The 13,079-nt window shown below is 49.8% G+C and overlaps 1 pseudogene; it reads right to left on the reverse strand.

Annotated features, from left to right (window-relative positions):
* Positions 1-10,410: 10,410 nt before the first annotated feature.
* Positions 10,411-10,541, reverse strand: LOC142491803 (U2 spliceosomal RNA; annotated as a pseudogene).
* Positions 10,542-13,079: the final 2,538 nt, after the last annotated feature.

Consider the following 13,079-nt stretch of genomic DNA (forward strand, 5'->3'; position numbering starts at 1 on the left):
ATATGATGTTGTTTAAAAATGGTTTATTGTAAATACACCACAGTACAATGTATATTTTGGTGACATAACAGATGTAAAAATGTGAGGCGTGTGTCCTGCTAGGGTGTGATGCGGCGGGTGGCACATGGGTTGTGAGTGCTGTCTGTGAGTGGGGGTCCTGCTAGGGTGTGAGGCGGCAGGTGGCGCGTGGGTTGTGAGTGCTGTCTGTGAGTGGGGGTTCTGCTAGGGTGTGAGGCGGTGGGTCAGTGATGTAGGGGCGGGAGGCAGCAAGTGTGTGTGGTGGCAGGTATGTGTCGAGTGTGGCGGGTGTCTGTTGAGTGCGTGCAGCGGCTGTGAGGCGGTGGGTGAAAGGCAGAGGTGGCCGGAGTAAGGGCGGGTGAAAGGCAGAGGCGGGAAGGCGGGGGTGGGGAGGCGGGAATGCGGGCAGGAAGGCGAAGGGCGGCGGGAAGGGGAGGGGGTGTTGGAGGGGGGCAAGGGAAGGGGAGGGGGAAGGGGTTGGAGGAGGGGGGGAAGGGGTGGGAGGGGGGAAGGGTGGAAGGGGTGGAAGTGTGGGAGGGAGGAAGGGGGGTGGGAGGGGGAAGGGGGGCGGGAGGGGGAAGGGGGGTGGGAGGGGAAGGGGGGTGGAAGGGTGAAGGGGGGTGGAAGTGTGGGAGGGGGGAAGGGGGGTGGAAGTGTGGGAGGGGGGAAGGGTGTGGGAGGGGGGAAGGGGTGGGAGGGGGAAGGGGGTGGAGGGGAAAGGGTAGTGGGGGTGGGAAAGGGGGGAAAGGGTAGTGGAGGTGGGAAAGGGGAGTGGGGGTGGGAAAGGGGGGGAAAAGGGGGTGGGAAAGGGGGGGAAAAGGGGGTGGGAAAGGGGGGAAAGGGGAGTGGGGGTGGGAAAGGGGAGTGGGGGGGGAAAGGGGAGTGGGGTGGGAAAGGGGGGAAAGGTGAGTGGGGGGGGTGTAGAGCAGGGGGCATATGTATTGTCATAATTTATGTATCCGCATGCTACCCCCCCGGGTGTCCGTGACTCGGGGTTCGCTCCCCCGTTCCCCGTGACTCGGGGATCGCCCCCCCGCTCCCCGTGACTCGCTCCCCCGTGACTCGTGGCTCGCCCCCCGCTCCCCATTACTCGGGGCTCGCTCCCCCGCTCCCCGTGACTCGCTCTCCCCCGGCCGCCGGCCGACTGCTTGGTCCCCCGATGTGCTGCCCGGGTGCCAGAGGCGCGTGCAGGCGGCGGCAGAAAGCGCCCTGTGTGTGGGCCTGTGTGTCGGGGGAGCGTGGGAGAGAGAGAGCGTGAGAGAGAGCGTGAGAGAGAACGTGAGGGAGAGAGCTTGAGGGAGAGAGAGAGCGTGAGAGAGAGAACGTGAGGGAGAGAGCTTGAGGGAGAGAGAGAGAGCGTGAGAAAGAGAGCGAGAGAGAGCGTGAGAGAGAAAGAGAGCGAGAGCGAGCGAGCGAGAGAGAGCGAGAGAGAGCGTGAGAGAGAGAGAGAGAGAGAGAGAGAGAGAGAGAGAGAGAGAGAGCGCGAGAGAGAGAGCGCGAGAGAGAGAGCGCGAGAGAGAGAGCGCGAGAGAGAGAGCGCGAGAGAGAGAGCGCGAGAGAGAGAGCGCGAGAGAGAGAGAGAGCGCGAGAGAGAGAGCGCGAGAGAGAGAGCGCGAGAGAGAGAGAGCGCGAGAGAGAGCGCGAGAGAGAGAGAGAGAGCGCGAGAGAGAGAGAGAGTGCGAGAGAGAGAGAGAGCGCGAGAGAGAGAGAGAGCGCGAGAGAGAGAGAGAGCGCGAGAGAGAGAGAGAGCGCGAGAGAGAGAGAGAGCGCGAGAGAGAGAGAGCGCGTGAGAGAGCGCGTGAGAGAGAGCGCGTGAGAGAGAGCGCGTGAGAGAGAGCGCGTGAGAGAGAGCGCGTGAGAGAGAGCGCGTGAGAGAGAGCGCGTGAGAGAGCGCGTGAGAGAGAGCGCGTGAGAGAGCGCGAGAGAGAGAGCGCGAGAGAGAGAGCGCGAGAGAGAGAGAGCGAGAGCGTGAGAGAGAGCGTGAGAGAGAGCGTGAGAGAGAGCGTGAGAGAGAGCGTGAGAGAGAGAGAGCGAGAGAGAGAGAGCGAGAGAAAATTGAAAAAGGTTTACGACGGGAGAGGGCTGTAGAGGTAAAAGGTTCAAAGATGATACAACCTTGGGTTGAGCGCAAGAGTCGAGTAGAGGTGTAAAGAGAGATCAGAGTTCAGATATATGGAGGTACAGAGGAGTGTAGAGCCTTAAAAAGGAGAAGAATTTTGTAGTTTATATAGGGAAATGATTAGGAAGCCAGCAGAGAGACTTCAGGAGGTCGGAAGCAGATACGCGCCTAGAAGAGCAGATGATTTGGGCAGCAGCATTTTTAATGGCCTGTAAAGGAAACGGGTGTGAGGCATAGAGGTGTTTTATTGGTGGTGGAACATAAGAATGGGCATACATTAGCAGTGTTGCAAAGGAAGAAGCGGCAAGATTAGTAACAACATTTAGATGTGTGGAGAAGGAAAGGGAAGTGTTGAATGTAACCCCTAGGCAACGAGCTTATGAGACTGGGTGGGTAGTAGTGTTATTAACTGGTTTGGGAGGGAATATGAGAAGCTCCATCTTAGCGATGTTAAGCTCGTGGCGACGAAGGGCCAACCAGGCCAACATTACTGACAGGCACTCAGTAATTCGACTGGACATCGGGTGTAGATAAATATAGTCGTGCATCATCATCAAAGAGATGTTAGGGGAATCCAAAAAGGAGTCAATGAGGTCACCCAGCGAGAAGGTATGTAGAAAGAAGACTAAGGTGACTAAAACTGAACCTTGAGATACACCTATAGAGAGTTTCATAGAGGTTGAAGAGGAGTTGACATAAGAAACACTGAAGGTATTATGGTGAGAGAGGTAGGAGGAAAACCAGGAGAGGGTAACGCCAAAAGTGAAGAATGTGTGGGAGAAGAGACTAGTCAATAGTATCGAAAGATGAGGAGACGTCAAGAAGAATCAGAATGGAGTAGTTTACTTGGCAATATGGAGATCATTAGCTACCTTGGCGAGTGCTGTTTATATTGAGTATGCTGTGCAGAAGCCCGATTAGAGAGGGTCAATAGGTCATGGGGGTTCAGAAAGTGAAGTATATGTAAAGAAGCAATGAATTCCTAAAGTTTAGATGCTAAAGGCAAGAGGGAGAAAGGGCAATAATTAGAAGGGGAGGTAGGGTATAGGTCGAACAGCAGCTTGTTTAAAAAGAGATGGAAAAGTACCAGAACATGAGATGATATAGTCAGAGCGCAGGAAAGGAGAGATTGAGAAATCAGATAAGGAAGTTTGTTGTGAAAACGAGGCCAAGGAAGTGGGAGTCCTTATGGGTACTGGAAGTAGTCTATTGGAGGAGACTAAAGGAGTAAAATGAAATAGGATGAAAGCAATTCTAAGTATTTTAATATCATTTTGAAAACGGTCTTGCAAACATTTGCCAACAATGTAAATTGAGATTTGGGAATAGTTTTAGTTTCTTTGTCTTTATTTTTTTCCTCATTGCATGATCGATGGATATCTACCCTCTCTCATTTTCAGCCTCTCTCAATCCACTCCTGGATCAAGCAGCAGTCGGCTTCCCCAATGATCTTCCGTGTACTTCGGTTGCAAGCCTCTCTTCCACGTTGCTCCAACAAATTCTCTGATTTATTCCGCTCATCTTACTTTTAGTCTTCATCTTAAGTCTTTTAAATTGCCCTTGGAATTCAGTCGAGTACCATCTTTGTACAATGATGGTAATTTCTTCTTGCAATATGTCCAGGCCCACAGCCATTTTGTTTTCTTCACCCTTGTGATATCAAAGGCCTGAGTTCGGTTTCGAACCCATTAATTCTTCTCCATCTATCCTCCATTCCTTTTTTTAATAGGATGACATGAGTTTTCAGGGGACTCCAGAGTCCCAATAAACAGATTTTTATGCTATATGACACAATATGTTCAGAAACGGCTGATCGCAGACAAACCTATGGCATCAGGCACTAGGTGTGTGGGGTGAGGCGGAGGATGTCTCACTAACAATTTGGGTGGCAAAACAAAACTTGGTGTGTCTCTGAGGAAGATAGCAAGTCCTCTCTAGCTGAAGTCCTCAGTGCAAATACAGGTTTGCATGGCAAGTTGTAGGTTCATTCATAGCAGACACTTCCTAACTGTTCACTGAAAATGTTTCAACCAATGTGATCATAAAAGTAAAAAGTATATTAGTGCTTCAACGGTTGTGCTACTTTCAGCAATGAAATTACCACTTTCATTTAATAATTTAAAACAAATAAATCACACAAAGTTCCCCAAAACAGATTATTTTGTTAATTAGTAACCTTTGGTGACCTTCATATGGGTTACTATATTTAATTAAGACAAACATTTTAGTATTGAGATCAACAAGTCACACATTTGCTTTCACATAAAATGCTCCATCAAGGTTTTTTTTTTTTTTTTAAACTGCCGCCGAAACGGTTTACTTACACAACACACTTGTTTAATAAGCTTATAGACTCAGCATTTTCATGTGCCCATAAATATCTAATTAAAATGCTTCTCTGTTAAGCATTTACTGGAATGAACAAAGGTGAGAATAACCATATGTTTAGAAAAAATATATTCTGAATATCCAACTAGAGTTTAAAGATTTATTAGTGGTCAATTAGTTTAGTCTACATTCCAAGTGTTTTTTTTTTGCCAGAATCCATACATGTTTTCCAAAAGAAAAATTGTCTAAGGGTAACAACCCTGAAAAAAATACTAATAGAAGTACCAATGAAAACTCACATTGTTGCAATCAAAGTACCCTTTAACTGGAGCGGTTTTTACACAATACATCCTATCATTGGAATCTTCCCCAAATGCAACTAGATCAGTTGTTACCAGCTCCAGTTCTCAAGAACCGCCAGGAGATGAGGTTTCAAGTTTATCCCTGTATGAACACAGGTGGCTCAGTCATTTTGGCTGAGCCCATCTATGTTGAAGCAGGGATATCCTTAAATCCTGACTTGTTTGGGGTTCTTGAGAACTGGAGTTGGGAACCACTGATCTATATCTCTGGTTAGAACTATAGCCGGGGATCACTAGCAACCAGATGCGACGCTGAACATAAAAATGGTTATCCATCCTCAGATCTGCCAGTTACTCTCAGGGCTTTTAGGCTTGGAAATAGAAAATGCAAGTGTACAACAAAACTATAAAGGGGGGAAAGGGTACTGACAAGACCAAATGGTGAGGAGGTCACATAGAGATGCAACAGGCTTCATTGTTTCTGCTGCAGGGACATGCGATATTATTCTGCACTATCACAGCCACTGGGTGCTATAAAAACAATGTGACTCATTTATCCCATCTGTATTATTCTCTGTACTTTAATGTGCTGCATAGCTGGTTGGTATATAAAAATATACATCTTTAATCAGTTATAAAGTGTTCGGCATGGGCTTACGTTAATGGAGAATTTCAATGCTCTGCCTTCACCGATTCGTTTCATTTTCTACGTTGGCATCAGTGACTAACAAAGTCCATTTGTGCATGTTGTAATATGTGTTTATTACATTTTTCAGGCTTTCAAGCTTCAACTTTTAAAGCAACATAAAAGTAGGAAGCAACTATTGAAAATAGCACCGTAGGTGTTAACCGGGCATTCATTTTTGCCACCTTAATGTATGTTCTGACGTGCAACCAAAAACAAGGAGCGATCTGCATTAACATTGATCGTCACAAGCTTTAGTTTCCATGAATGGAGCATAAATCTCATGAATGCAACAAAACGTGCAAGAAAATCTATTTCACATACTCCAAAAGATAATTTCCTAGTTGGTCTGCTTTCTGCTGCATTGAAGTCATTAAAGAATGGTCAATGCAGTAAAATCCAAAACTCTTACCATTACCAACATATTATCTGCTCCAATGTGGAAACATAATAAAAAGATACAAGTCTTTATGGATGGAATTGCAATATGCATATATATAAATTTTAACAGATGCAAAATGGTGAGAGATTTCTGTTTTGCTTCAGGAATGCTTGGAAGCCAATACACACTACAAGCACCACGCAAGAACAATGTTTTCATTAAAACTACTTATTTGCTAGTAGGTCATATTTCGGGCTGGCACTGACCAACAATGATGGACATATCTCCTCAGTGGGCATCTCAGGCATGCACAATTAAGTATGAAAAATGTGATATCAGCTCATGTACTTTGTGCCCAAGTACAGTACCGAAGTACTATTATATAACGTTTACTTTCTCCACTTATTACTACAAACAAAAGAAGAAACCCATTATAGTACTTAGGGAAATAAGAACTGTAGTGGGCAGAATTTCCCTAAGCCTGCCTCTTACAGAGCTACCTCTGACTCTCTATGATGCTCACCAAAAAGAAAACATTTAGAAGCTCTGGAAGTTCTAGGAGATCAGAAAAACCAACAAGACTGACAGCTGAATAATTGCCTTGATCTTTGGTTAGAAAGCAAGATGTAGTGTATTTATCAAGTTGCCCTATTTCACATCTATAGCACATTCTTTGCCAACTCTTTCCTAAAACGGAATTTGAAGAGCCTTCTTCACTCATTGTTTCACAGGTTTAGCATGTCTTGAAATACAGAAACAAGTACCACTACATTTTTAAGGCCCACCCACCACCGCTTAACATGCAAAAAGTGTTCTTGTTTGCACTGAACTGGGCTGCAAATAAGAAGAGTTCACATTTCCCTAGTCAGTCCTAATCAGACAACATTATTTTTATAAGGCTTGATGCCTTCTCGGATAAGTGATGGTGCTTGTGTACTGTATGTATGGGCGTGTTGGGTTCTCGCTCTAATTTCATACCACATTTGGTCTTCACTCAGTCAAGTAAGCCACTTCTGGGCAGGGGTGAAGGGCAGGGGTGAAGGGCAGGGGTGGGGGGGGGGTGAAGGCAGGGGTAGGGGTGGGGGGTGAAGGGCAGGGGTAGGGGTGGGGGGTGAAGGGCAGGGGTAGGGGTGGGGGGTGAAGGGCAGGGGTAGGGGTGGGGGTGAAGGGTAGGGGTGGGGGTGAAGGGCAGGGGTAGGGGTGGGGGGGTGAAGGGCAGGGGTAGGGGTGGGGGGTGAAGGGCAGGGGTAGGGGTGGGGGTGAAGGGCAGGGGTAGGGGTGGGGGGTGAAGGGCAGGGGTAGGGGGGTGAAGGGCAGGGGTAGGGGGGTGAAGGGCAAGGGTAGGGGGGTGAAGGGCAGGGGTAGGGGTGGTGAAGGGCAGGGGTAGGGGTGGTGAAGGGCAGGGGTAGGGGGGTGAAGGGCAAGGGTAGGGGGGGTGAAGGGCAAGGGTAGGGGGGGTGAAGGGCAAGGGTAGGGGGGGTGAAGGGCAAGGGTAGGGGGGGTGAAGGGCAGGGGTAGGGGGGGTGAAGGGCAGGGGGGTAAAGGGCAGGGGCAGGGGGGAGGGGTGAAGGGCAGGGGGGGGGGTGGGGGATGAAGGGCAGGGGTAGGGGTGGGGGATGAAGGGCAGGGGTAGGGGTGAAGGGTAGGGGTGGGGGGTGAAGGGCAGGGGTAGGGGTGGGGGATGAAGGGCAGGGGTAGGGGTGAAGGGTAGGGGTGGGGGGTGAAGGGCAGGGGTAGGGGTGGGGGGTGAAGGGCAGGGGTAGGCGTGGGGGTGAAGGGCAGGTGTAGGGGGGTGAAGGGCAGGGGTAGGGGTGGGGGGTGAAGGGCAGGTGTAGGGGGTGAAGGGCAGGGGTAGGGGTGGTGAAGGGCAGGGGTAGGGGGGGTGAAGGGCAGGGGTAGGGGGGGTGAAGGGCAGGGGTAGGGGGGTGAAGGGCAGGGGTAGGGGGGTGAAGGGCAGGGGTAGGGGGGTGAAGGGCAAGGGTAGGGGGGTGAAGGGCAGGGGTAGGGGGGGTGAAGGGCAGGGGTAGGGGGGGTGAAGGGCAGGGGGGTAAAGGGCAGGGGCAGGGGGGTAAAGGGCAGGGGCAGGGGGAGTGAAGGGCAGGGGGAGTGAAGGGCAGGGGGGGTGAAGGGCAGGGGCAGGGGGGGTGAAGGGCAGGGGCAGGGGGGGTGAAGGGCAGGGGCAGGGGGGGTGAAGGGCAGGGGCAGGGGGTGAAGGGCAGGGGGGGTGAAGGGCAGGGGCAGGGGGGTGAAGGGCAGGGGGGGTGAAGGGCAGGGGGGGTGAAGGGCAGGGGGGGTGAAGGGCAGGGTGGGTGAAGGGCAAGGTGGGTGAAGGGCAGGGGGGTGAAGGGCAGGGGGGTGAAGGGCAGGGGGGGTGAAGGGCAGGGGGTGAAGGGCAGGTGTAGGCGGGGTAAAGGGCAGGGGGGGTGAAGGGCAGGGGGGGTGAAGGGCAGGGGGGGTGAAGGGCAGGGGGGGTGAAGGGCAGGGGTAGAGGGGGTGAAGGGCAAGGGTAGGGGGGGTGAAGGGCAAGGGTAGGGGGGGTGAAGGGCAAGGGTAGGGGGGGGTGAAGGGCAAGGGTAGGGGGGGTGAAGGGCACGGGTAGGGGGGATGAAGGGCAGGGGTAGGGGTGGTGAAGGGCAGGGGTAGGGGGGGTGGGGAAGGGCAGGGGCAGGGCATGAAAGTGAGGCACAAATTGTTGGCAGGAGCAAAATGTCCACACACACACACACACACACACACAGATCCGAGGAGGCTGCTTGGCCCCCCCAGCGGGCGGGGAGTTAAGATAGCGCCGGGGAGTTAAGGTAGTGCCGGGGAGTTAAGGGAGCGGCGGGGAGTTAAGGGAGCGGCGGGGAGTTAAGGGAGCGGCGGGGAGTTAAGGGAGCGGCGGGGAGTTAAGGGAGCGGCGGGGAGTTAAGGGAGCGGCGGGGAGTTAAGGGAGCACCAGGGAGTTAATGGAGCGCCGGGGAGTTAAGGGAGCGGCTGGGGTAGGAGGGCCGTGCCGCACTTACCCTCCGTGTTTCCGGGAGCCGGTTGAGAGCGAGGGGGGAGGAGCCTGCAGTTGGCAGCAGGGGCAGGAGGGCCGCGCTTCCCCTCCGCCCGGGAGCCGGTGCAGGGCGGCGCACGTGATGGGGGGGGGGGGGGAGGGGACAGAGGGGTGTGTGTGTGTCCCCTTTGGCCCGTCACTCCGCCTCGGGCCAATGAGAGGTGTGCGGGGGCAGGCGGCCCAAGGGAGCAATCTCATTGGCCTGGCCCAAGGTCCAATGGGATTGCCGGGAGGGACACAGGGAGACACATACAGACATAGCCACATAGGACGCTTTCAGAAATATATAGTAGATATGGATAGATAGATATACACACTTTTTTTTATTACATTCACACATAAAATTGCCGCCTTGGATTGCCTCTTCAACCAATCTATACCACATTCTCTCCCCCATACATCATTCTACCTCCCCACCATCTCAAGCTACTGATCTCACAATAATACTTGTAATGACCCTCCAATACAGCTTTAAACAGAATTGCAAAATAGGAGCACAAACTCGGCAGAAAGGAATGGGAGCACAATGCAATCAAAGCAGGATTTAGAAAAGCTCCAGCAGAGTCCTCTGCGCTTTCCAGGCACACTTGGCTCACACACGGTACCATTTTACAACACACAGTCCACCTCATGATACCAAACTGAAAGATGCTCTGTACCATAGAACACCTTTCCCTAGCAGACAGAAGGGACTGTGAAAAAGACTATGAATTGCTGTTCAGGTTATCATGACAAATGTTAAACTCCAAGAAGGAAGGTCGTGAGCTTCCTGAGGAAATTCCACCACATATGGTGAATTGCCAAAAAGCATTTGTAAATATCAATACTAAGATATATATATTTTTCTTTTTTTTGTGTAGCCCGGGCGGTGAAAAAAAGTGATCCACCTCTGTATCCGTGCTCGTGATCCACGCTGTGAGATCAGGTGCTCAAAACTTGTGACTAAGTCCGCTCCGGAGAGTAGGCCAGTCCGTGCCATAGACAGTTCTCTCCAGCCGAGGCCTTGGAGTCCTGCTGTTACATGACGTCTTCCCCCGAAGAGTCCGACGTCCTTCTCGTTCCCTCCTAGTGCAGCTGACGCCGCAGGAGAGTCCAAGACTTTAGGGTGTTCGGCTGACGCCTACTAACCCACCGCAATCTTCCCCCGAAGGGATGGCGACTACTAGCCAGCACTCAGTCTTTGCTCTCCGGAGAGAGGGGTGACGATAACCCAACACGTAACCGAAACAAAATCCATGGTGCGAGTGCTCCAGTGCTCTGTGTGATGCAGTGCAGGAAGTGCTCAGACGTACAACACAAAAAGGTGTGCACAAGTGCACGCCCGGCCCCGTGCAAGGCCAGGCGGTGACAAAAATAATGGCTTGTCCCCTCAGCGGAAGGCAATAAGGGGGGCCAAGTGCGGGAAAAATAGGGGTGCAAATAATCAGTGCTCGTGCCAAGTGCTCTTGAAGTGGAGGTTGCAAACACTCAACCTCCACAACCCGAAGGTGCAGCAAGTGGTACTGCCCCAGGTTGACCACTCCTGGGGTGCAGAGAAAATAAGCCCGGGCTACTTTGCATCCGCATTCTCAGGCCATGACCAGAGGACCAGGTGTAGTCTGGAGAATCTGTCCTTCACAGGACAGACACTACACTTGATCTTAGCCAAAAGGCCGAGAAGCTAAGAGATATATATATATATATATATATATATATATATATATATATATATATATATATATATATATATATATATATATATATATATATATATATATATATATATATATATATATATATATATATATATATATATAAAACATAATACTGAGTTAAGTTATGGTGAGTAAAAAAAGTGACGAAAACCCTCCACAGGAAAGCAAATATGCAAATATAACTGTATGCTCATCTGCATGTCTTAGGCAGGTCTGCAACCCCACCTTTCCCCATTATCACCCAGCATACAGCACTTCCACTGCAGAAAGGGATTCTGGGAAATGACATGCAAATGAGCACACAGTGTCACTTTTTGCCTCAATAACCATTTTTAACATGGTTCCCTATTATATATATAAGCCTATAGGTAACCATGTTAAAAAATGGTTTTTGAGGCAAAAAGTGACACTGTGTGCTCATTTGCATGTCATTTCCCAGAATCCCTTGCTGCAGTGGAAGTGCTGTATGCTGGGTGATAATGGGGAAAGGCGGGGTTGCAGACCTGCCTAAGACATGCAGATGAGCATACAGTTGTATTTGCATATTTGCTTTCCTGTGGAGGGTTTTTGTCACTTTTTTTACTCACCATAACTTAACTCAGTTTTATGGTATATATATATATATATATATATATATATATATATAGATATAGATATCTATAAAACACACACACACACACACACACACACACACTCTTCTTCCGTTTCTATGACAAAAGTTACTCTCCTGCAGTTTGTCAACCATTTGCAGTACCTCCAACATTGTGTCTGCAGCCCATTCTACTGACATGCACAAACAGTTGCATCTTCTAGGCAGGGAGCAAAGCTCACAGAGTCAATGGGAAAACCCTATGACTGTAAGCACAACCACCAGCGGACTCTTAAAAGGACAGTTCAACTCAGCAGATCTTTTACATTTCTGTATATAACTGCAGTGTAACTGCCTTCCTTAGTTAATTTAAAGGTAATTTAATCTGTCTTCCTCATTTCTAACTTGAATTACAGCATATCAGCTACTTATGTTCATGTGTTTCACCAATGATGACATCACAATAATTTTGTACACAAGGGAACAAAGCTAAGAGAACCAATGGGATTAATAAGTAGCATGTTATCATGATAAGATTATTTGCTAAACATCGTAAAGACCCTCCAAGATATATGTACATTATACTATTATTTTTTTATTTATTTATTTTTTAAATACAATTTTTTTTTAAAAAAGTGGCAAAATCGGCTGCATTAATTTGCCAATATCCTTCGTTTACTTTTGTCCAAGGTTGGACTGTCCCTTTAAATAAATTACGTTTCATTCCAGATTCCACTCATCTCTTAATGCTGTGGCTTTCAGTGAGCTGCAGCAGCAGCCGCACTTAAGCTACGGCCCCACTGCCTGCGCTGCACACGCGCCTGCGAGGCTGGCGACGCGTGAAGCCAAATTCCCCGGTCTGCAGTGAGCTGCAGGGGGGGGTGACGGGGGCGCAGCCATGACGCGCCACCCAGCAGGTTCGTCCTCATTGGCTGAACCGCCGGGGACGTGGCCTAGCACTCCGTCGCCATCTCAATATTCGGGTCTGGAAGAAAAACTTGCGGCGCAGCGCGGCGGCCCCCCACAAAGCGGGCCTGGCCCCCTCGAGAGGCGGCAATTGTCCCCACAGCACCTGCCATAGCTGCAGTAGCCAGTGGGGACCAAGCCTTAGGTATGAGTAAAACATGAAACAGAGAGAAAATAAACATAGCAGCAATCAGCTGCCCAGAGTCCAGAAACTCCTATGGCATTTTGAGAACAGAAGGAGGGCAATCTATGTGCATTGTGCCAACCTCGAAATACCATTTGTAAAGGATAGGTCTTTGCCAAAAGGCATGGCTCCACACTATTCTCTTATTGTTACCTCGCAAGGTGGTTATTCATGTTAACTTATGATTGCTAGAATTCATTAAATAATTTGTTAAAAATTCTACCTGCCTTCATTGCAGCAATGACAACCCGCACACAAAAAAATGAAGAGTATGGAGTTCCTTTTCTTACAATCTCACTGACCTTTGTGGTAACTTTTCAATTTCTAGATTAGAGTTTAAAAAAGGTGCAATCCCACAGTCAGCCAGTTGAATTTCTTAGGGGCCTCCGACAGTGTTTGCCAATCAAGTGTTTTCTTTACCCGTATCCCACTGTGTCCTTATCAGACAGCCAATAAAGTTACGGAATGGGATCTTTGGCCGTGATCAAATCGCCACTGGTGATCCGCCGCCATAACTACTGACCGCAGGGTGAGTTGCAACAGGTCCCCTCACCATCACCACCTTCCATATGTCCTCAGCACCTCACACCACAGCATTTCCTCAGTGCCTCTCCCAGCCGCAGGGCACCTCCGACGAGTAGGACACTCAGCACAGCCGCCAGCAGCAAGGAAGCCGTGCGCGAAATTTAAAAGATTCGGAACAGAATTTGGTTTGTTTGCCAGATGGAGAAGTTAACAAGTTTGGTTAACGACACTGGCCTAAATTTCC

This window comes from Ascaphus truei, chromosome 3, assembly GCF_040206685.1.
Source record: "Ascaphus truei isolate aAscTru1 chromosome 3, aAscTru1.hap1, whole genome shotgun sequence".
NCBI lineage: Eukaryota > Metazoa > Chordata > Amphibia > Anura > Ascaphidae > Ascaphus > Ascaphus truei.